This window comes from Oncorhynchus gorbuscha, linkage group LG19, assembly GCF_021184085.1.
Source record: "Oncorhynchus gorbuscha isolate QuinsamMale2020 ecotype Even-year linkage group LG19, OgorEven_v1.0, whole genome shotgun sequence".
Taxonomy (NCBI): domain Eukaryota; kingdom Metazoa; phylum Chordata; class Actinopteri; order Salmoniformes; family Salmonidae; genus Oncorhynchus; species Oncorhynchus gorbuscha.
The window spans coordinates 15,854,117-15,862,037 of NC_060191.1; positions in this window are offsets into that span (position 1 = coordinate 15,854,117).

Consider the following 7,921-nt stretch of genomic DNA (forward strand, 5'->3'; position numbering starts at 1 on the left):
CAAACAAAGAAAGACAACAAAAATGAGCCAAAAACATCCACTAGAGGTCGCAGAGCAATCACCAGGAGAACCGTCATGGTTCCACCCACAACTGAACCACAACCTGAACCTGATATTCTGTCCAGCCAACCAGAACCAGTCCCAGCAAGTATAACTAGGTCTCGCTCTAACTCTGTCAGCTCTGAGAGATCCACCTCCAACATAGGTACCCAGGGGAGCAGAGGGAGAGGGGGGAGGAAGACCACCAGCACCACAGAGTCTGCCCCTGGTCCAGACAACCCCACCCGCAACAGCACCAGGAGACGGACGTTGGTCGGGACGGTTGTGGCTCCCCCTACTGCTGTGGGGGTCACAGTGCAGGACATTCTCTCCAGCGAACAGTTTGTTGCCAGGAGAACCCGCTCTCGCTCCAGCTCCACCAACTCCCACAGCTCCCTCAACTCAGAGGTGTCCACCAGTATCGCGGCTAGTGTGAGCTCTCAGAGCAAAGGGAGGGGAGGAGGGAGGAGGAAGACTGGAACAGAGTCTGTCTCTCCCAGTAACAGGCAGAGTGAGCAGGCTCCAGCCCTCAAGCCCACAGCCAGAGGCAGGAGAAGCCAGAAAGTAGAGGATTATGGTCCACACCCTGAGATTAATGAGAAGGCTGATTCTCAGGAGGCTGGTGGTACCACTAGAGGGCAGAAGAAAACAGACAAAACCAATGAGCCAGACCCTGTAGTAGCATATGAAGAAACCACTCCAGCCCAGGTAACTGAGGACTCCCCCACTCCTAGAGGGAATGGAAGAGGCCGTGGCCGAGGCGGCCAGAAAGACAACACACCTGAATCCACCACTACAACAGCAGGAGGGGAAACTCAGAGTGAAGCGGGAGTGGGGTCTAAAACAGGTGGGAGAGGGAAAGGGAGGAAGAGGGGGCTGGAAGAGGAGGAGGAGAGCAGTGAGTTCAAGGTTCCCCGGGGGAAAGCTAAGGTTCAGAGGGGAGGGAGACGCAGGGCAGCAGAGGAGGAAGGAGAGAAAGAGGAGAAACCTGCATCCACTCCAGCAAAGAGAGGCAGAACCTCCACTGCACAGGTGAAAAATATAGCAGAGGAGGAGAAGAGTATGGAGGGACAGAGTGAGAAGATGGAAGAGGAAGAGGCTGGTACTGTGCAGAGGAAAGTCCGAGGCAGGCAGTCGACGGTTCAGATAAAGAAAGAAGAGGACTCTGTTTTGGACTCTAATTCTGTGGTAATGTTCTCTCTCCATCTGCTCCATCTCTCTCTCCCTCAGCCATGAGAGTACACTGACATCTCTCTCTCCCTCAGCCATGGGAGTACACTGACATCTCTCTCTCCCTCAGCCATGGGAGTACACTGACATCTCTCTCTCCCTCAGCCATGGGAGTACACTGACATCTCTCTCTCCCTCAGCCATGGGAGTACACTGACATCTCTCTCTCCCTCAGCCATGGGAGTACACTGACATATCTCTCTCCCTCAGCCATGGGAGTACACTGACATCTCTCTCTCCCTCAGCCATGGGAGTACACGGGCCATCTTTGCATAACAACCCTAGTAATGAATTAAGTGGTTCAATGTGCATAACTGTCAGTTTGTATACACCCTGTATTACTGAATAATGGTACTCTGTCTCTCTCTCTTCCCCCTCTCTTTGCTTCTCTCCTCCTGCTCTTCCCCCTCTCTCTCTTCCACCCCCTACCCCTCTCCGGTTCAGGTGCCCCAGACCCCTACAGGTAAGGGCAGAGGTAAGCGTAGGGCCCCTGTGGAATCATCACCGTTTGCGAAGACCCCTCGCTCCTCCTCTGCCTCTCCCCTGTCCTCTCTCTCCTCGCCTGGGACACTGGGCCGAGCTAGGGCCTCCACGCAGTCCTATAAGGTAAGCTAACGGACGTGTGTGTGTTTAGTGTCTGTGTGTTAGAGCATTTAATCTCTTTGCACAGTAACGTATGTGGGTTTTGAAAGCCCTCCCTTCCTCTTACTCTCTCACCCTCATTCTGTCCCTCCTTTTGTCCTTTGACCCCCCCCCCTCCTCTCAGGTGTTGTTTACAGGAGTGGTGGATGAGGAGGGGGGAAAGGTGGTGTCTCGTCTGGGGGGCAGCCTGGCGAAGTGCGTGGCCGACATGACCCACCTGGTGACTGACAGGATCCGACGCACCGTCAAGTTCCTGTGTGCTGTGGCCCGTGGCGTGCCCGTCGTCACCACTGATTGGCTGGATAAGGTTAGTCCCTACCCCCCCCACCAGGAAGTGAAGATGGATGACCTGAAGATTGTAAAAATAGAATGCACATCTCTGTTATGTGTAATGGGGTGGTTGGAGTCAGAGCCTATTTTTTTGTTCACTGTACTTTCTATTTCGCTCTCTCTCCTACACACACTACCTCTTTTCCCCTCCCAACACCGCACACCTCTCTCTCGCCGACTCACACTACCTCTTTTCCCCTCCCAACACCGCACACCTCTCTCTCGCTGACTCACACTGCCTCTTTCCCCCTCACACATCTCTCTCTCTCTCTGATGCACACTGCCTCTTTCCCCCTCATACATCTCTCTCTCTCTCTGACGCACACTGCCTCTTTCCCCCTCACACCTCCCCTCTCTCTCTGACGCACACTGCCTCTTTCCCCCTCATACATCTCTCTCTCTCTCCGATGCACACTGCCTCTTTCCCCCTCATACATCTCTCTCTCTCTGACGCACACTGCCTCTTTCCCCCTCACACCTCCCCTCTCTCTCTCCGACGCACACTGCCTCTTTCCCCCTCACACACCTCTCTCTCTCTCTCTGACGCACACTGCCTCTTTCCCCCTCACACACCTCCTCTCTCTCTCTCTCCGACGCACACTGCCTCTTTCCCCTCACACACCTCCCCTCTCTCTCTCTCCGACGCACACTGCCTCTTTCCCCCTCACACACCTCCTCTCTCTCTCTCTCTCCGACGCACACTGCCTCTTTCCCCCTCACACACCTCCCCTCTCTCTCTCTCCGACGCACACTGCCTCTTTCCCCCTCACACACCTCCTCTCTCTCTCTCTCCGACGCACACTGCCTCTTTCCCCTCACACACCTCCTCTCTCTCTCTCTGACGCACACTGCCTCTTTCCCCCTCACACACCCCTCTCTCTCTCCGACGCACACTGCCTCTTTCCCCCTCACACACCTCTCTCTCTCTCCGACGCACACTGCCTCTTTCCCCCTCATACACCTCTCTCTCTCTCCGACGCACACTGCCTCTTTCCCCCTCACACACCTCTCTCTCTCTCCGACGCACACTGCCTCTTTCCCCCTCACACACCTCCCCTCTCTCTCTCTCCGACGCATACTGCCTCTTTCCCCCTCACACACCTCCTCTCTCTCTCTCCGACGCATACTGCCTCTTTCCCCCTCACACACCCCCTCCCCTCTCTCTCTCTCTCCCGACGCACACTGCCTCTTTCCCCCACACACCTCCTCTCTCTCTCTCCGGCGCACACTGCCTCTTTCCCCCTCACACCTCTCTCTCTCTCTCTCCGGCGCACACTGCCTCTTTCCCCCTCACACACCTCCTCTCTCTCTCTCTCCGGCGCACACTGCCTCTTTCCCCCTCACACATCTCTCTCTCTCTCTCTCTCTCCGGCGCACACTGCCTCTTTCCCCCTCACACACCTCTCTCTCTCTCTCTCTCCGACGCACACTGCCTCTTTCCCCCTCACACACCTCTTCTCTCTCTCTCTCTCTCTCTCTCTCTCTCTCTCTCTCTCTCTCTCTCTCTCTCTCTCCCCCGACGCACACTGCCTCTTTCCCCCTCACACACCTCTCTCTCTCCGACGCACACTGCCTCTTTCCCCCTCACACACCTCTCTCTCTCTCTCCGACGCACACTGCCTCTTTCCCCCTCACACACCTCTCTCTCTCTCCGACGCACACTGCCTCTTTCCCCATCACACACCTCTCTCTCTCTCCGACGCACACTGTCTCTTTCCCCCTCATACACCTCTCTCTCTCTCTCTCCGACGCACACTGCCTCTTTCCCCCTCACACACCTCTCTCTCTCTCTCCGACGCACACTGCCTCTTTCCCCCTCACATACCTCTCTCTCTCTCTGACGCACACTGCCTCTTTCCCCCTCACACACCTCTCTCTCCCTCCGACGCACACTGCCTCTTTCCCCCTCACACACCCCTCTCTCTCTGACGCACACTGCCTCTTTCCCCCGAACACACCTCACATCTCTCTCTCTCCTCTCTCTCTCAGTGTGGTAAGGTGGGTAGTTTCCTACCTACTGACAGGTACCTGGTGAAGGACAGGGAGCAGGAGAACAAGTTCAGCTTCTGTCTGGAGGAATCACTGAGGACCGCCAGCACCCAACCTCTACTACAGGTACACATACACCCTCTCCTCCTCCTCTCCTCCATCCATCTGTCCAATTCATCCCTTTATGTTTGTGTGTCAATCACCACCTTCCGGAGACACCTGAAACCCCACCTCTTTAAGGAATACCTAGGATAGGATAAAGTAATCCTTCTCACCCCCCTTAAAAGATTTAGATGCACTATTGTAAAGTGGCTGTTCCACTGGATGTCATAAGGTGAATGCACCAATTTGTAAGTCGCTCTGGATAAGAGCGTCTGCTAAATGACTTAAATGTAAATGTAAATGTGTGTTAATGTCCCAACTCGTGTGTGTGTGTGTGTGTGTGTGTGTGTGTGTGTGTGTGTGTGTGTGTGTGTGTGTGTGTGTGTGTGTGTGTGTGTGTGTGTGTGTGTGTGTGTGTGTGTGTGTGTGTGTGTGTGTGTGTGTGTGTGTGTGTGTGTGCTCCCCGCTTTGCTTTTATCTTTGTGTCTCCCATCCATGTTTATTCAACACACACACACCCCTAGGAGAGTGCAGGCGCTAGGCAAATAATGACTCACAGGCCCCCAGAACTTATTCTGCGTACTGTGTGAACAATCCACACTCCCCAATGGCCTCCTTTTATCTACGACTACACACCATACACTGTTGAAGACACACTAAAGCCATGTCCTGAGAATATGGGTTTCTGTATAATCAAATGTTACTTGTCACATGCATCATAAACAACAGGTGTGGACTACTGAAATGCTTACTTACGGGCCCTTCCCAACAAAGCAGGGAGAAAGAACATAGAGAAATAATAGAAAGGTTAACCATGTAATAATAGATACATAATGAATATGATGACTTGTCTTTATACAAGGACTACCAGTACCTAGTGGATGTGCAGGGGTACGAGGTATTTGAGGTAGATATGTACATACAGTGTTTTCGGACCTCTTGACTTTTTCCACATTTTGTTACATTACAGCCTTGTTCTAAAAGATTTGTAAAAATTATTATAATAATTACATCAACACACGATACGCCATAATGACAAAACAAAACAGGTTTTTAGAAATGTTTTCAAATGTATTAAATATAAAGACTAGACTTCTCAGATGGTCTTTTGGAGAAGGCAGGGCAGGCAAGCTGCATTAACTGTTAATGTTGTGGTTGTGTTTAATGGGCAGCTCTCTCATAAGCTCAGTTCTGACTGAGCAGCAAGCAGGCTATTATCTTATTATTTTTTACTTCCTGTTTATCAAACTGGCCCTAGTGATGACACTGATTTGTAAATTTAAAAGGGAAAATGAAACTCCAAATAAGAGCATGCCCTCTCCTCTCTCAGGGTTATGAGGTCCATGTGACCAGGTCAGTGTTGCCAGAGCCAGCCCAGATGAAGGACATCATCGTCTGTAGTGGAGCTCGCTTCCTCTCCAAGATGCCCTCCACTCAGAAGGCCCAGGCCCGGACCCTAGTGATATCGTGTGGAGAGGACTGGTCTCTCTGTGCTCCTGCACTCTCTGCTTCTCTCCCTGTCCTCAGTGCTGAGTTCCTGCTAACTGGTATATTACAGCAGAGAGTGGACCTGGTAACCCATGTCCTCTCAGCCCCCAAACCCAGGGCCCAGCCAGGAGCCAAAGGCCAGGCCAGTGGCAGGAAGAGAACGTAACACAAAAACAAAATTCACCTGGGTGGTATTCATTAGTGCATACTGTAGCAAAACATTATGCAACAGAAAACAAAAAATACTGTTGGACAAGTTCAGGTAAACCCTCCCTGTTTTAGTCTGTTTTCTTCCGATAGGTGAGTATGACCCTGTCTACAGGGCCAGGGAGGAGAAGGCATTACAGTTCCAGAGAAGACCGCAGACAGACGACACCCGTGTGTGTGTGTGTGTGTGTGTGTGTGTGTGTGTGTGTGTGTGTGTGTGTGTGTGTGTGTGTGTGTGTGTGTGTGTGTGTGTGTGTGTGTGTGTGTGTGTGTGTGTGTGTGTGTGTGTGTGTGTGTGTGTGTGTGAGTGATAGCATGCAGCACCCACCTCCACCTGTATAGAGAACAGTAGCAGGACCAGGCCTCAGAGGAGTGGTAACTACAGTACTACTACCCTGGAGGGGCTGGAGACCATTAGACACCTGAGAGAGGGGAGAATGAGGATTCGGATGTACAAGAGACAGTGGCAGCATCCCAAATGGGACCCTATTGCCTACTTTTGACAAGAGCCCTGGACTATGGAGGGAATAGAGTGCTATTTGGGACGCCAATGTAAAAGGCTGGTGAGAGGAGACATCCACCTGTATGACCAACTAGACAAGATAGTTGAGAATGTATTCACTCAGATACAAAGACAAACAAACCCAAGATATGGAAATCTATTCCTATGTTCGAGGGTAGAGAATACATGCAGAGAAATGCTCTGAATAGATTTGTTTATAAAAAAATGTAACTATGAGGTAACAGAGAGAAGAGACAGAATACATGAGATAATTTACTGCCTGTCCCAGTCATATTTATTTCATCTGTCTCTTCCCTCCCTCTCCTGATCCTTCATCTACAGTTGAAGTCGGAAGTTTACATACACCTTAGCCAAATACATTTAAACTCAGTTTTTCACAACTCCTGACATTTAATCCTAGTAAAAATTCCCTGCCTTAGGTCAGTTACGATCACCACTTTATTTATAAGAATGTGAAATGTCAGAATAAAAGTAGAGTGATTTATTTCAGCTTTTAGTTCTTTCATCACATTCCCAGTGGGTCAGAAGCATTGCCTTTAAATTGTTTAACTTGGGTCAAACGTTCCCAGGTAGCCTTCCACAAGCATCCCCTGGCCCATTCCTCCTGACAGAGCTGGTGTATAACTGAGTCAGGTTTGTAGGCCTCCTTACTCGCACATGCTTTTTCAGTTCTGCCCACAAATTTTCTATGGGATTGAGGTCAGGGCTTTGATGGTCACTTCAATACCTTGACTTTGTTGTCCTTAAGCCATTTTGACACAACTTTGGAAGTATGCTTGGGGTCATTGTCCATTTGGAAGACCCATTTGCGACCAAGCTTTAACTTCCTGATGTCTTGAGATGTTGCTTCAATATATCCACATAATTTTCACCACCTCATGATGCCATCTATTTTGTGAAGTGCACCAGTCCCTCCTACAGAAAGCACCCCCACAACATGATGCTGTCACCACCGTGCTTCACGGTTGGGATGGTGTTCTTCGGCTTGCAAGCCTCCCCATTATTCCTCCAAACATAATGGTCATTATGGCCAAACAGTTCTATTTTTGTTTCATCAGACCAGAGGACATTTCTCCAAAAAGTATGATCTTTGTCCCCATGTGCAGTTGCAAACTGTAACCTGGCTTTTTTTATGGCTGTTTAAGTGTATGTAAACTCCCGACTTCAACTATATACTGATTAATCGCCATCCTCTCGCCTTTGTATAAAGATAACATATATATATATATGTATGTATGTATGTATGTATGTGTGTGTGTGTGTGTGTGTGTGTGTGTGTGTGTGTCTATTGCGCGAGGGTAATGTTGAATATACCAGGTCTTCACGAGCTGTGATTGCTGAAGGGACATCTCTTCAGTCTTAGAGAAAGGA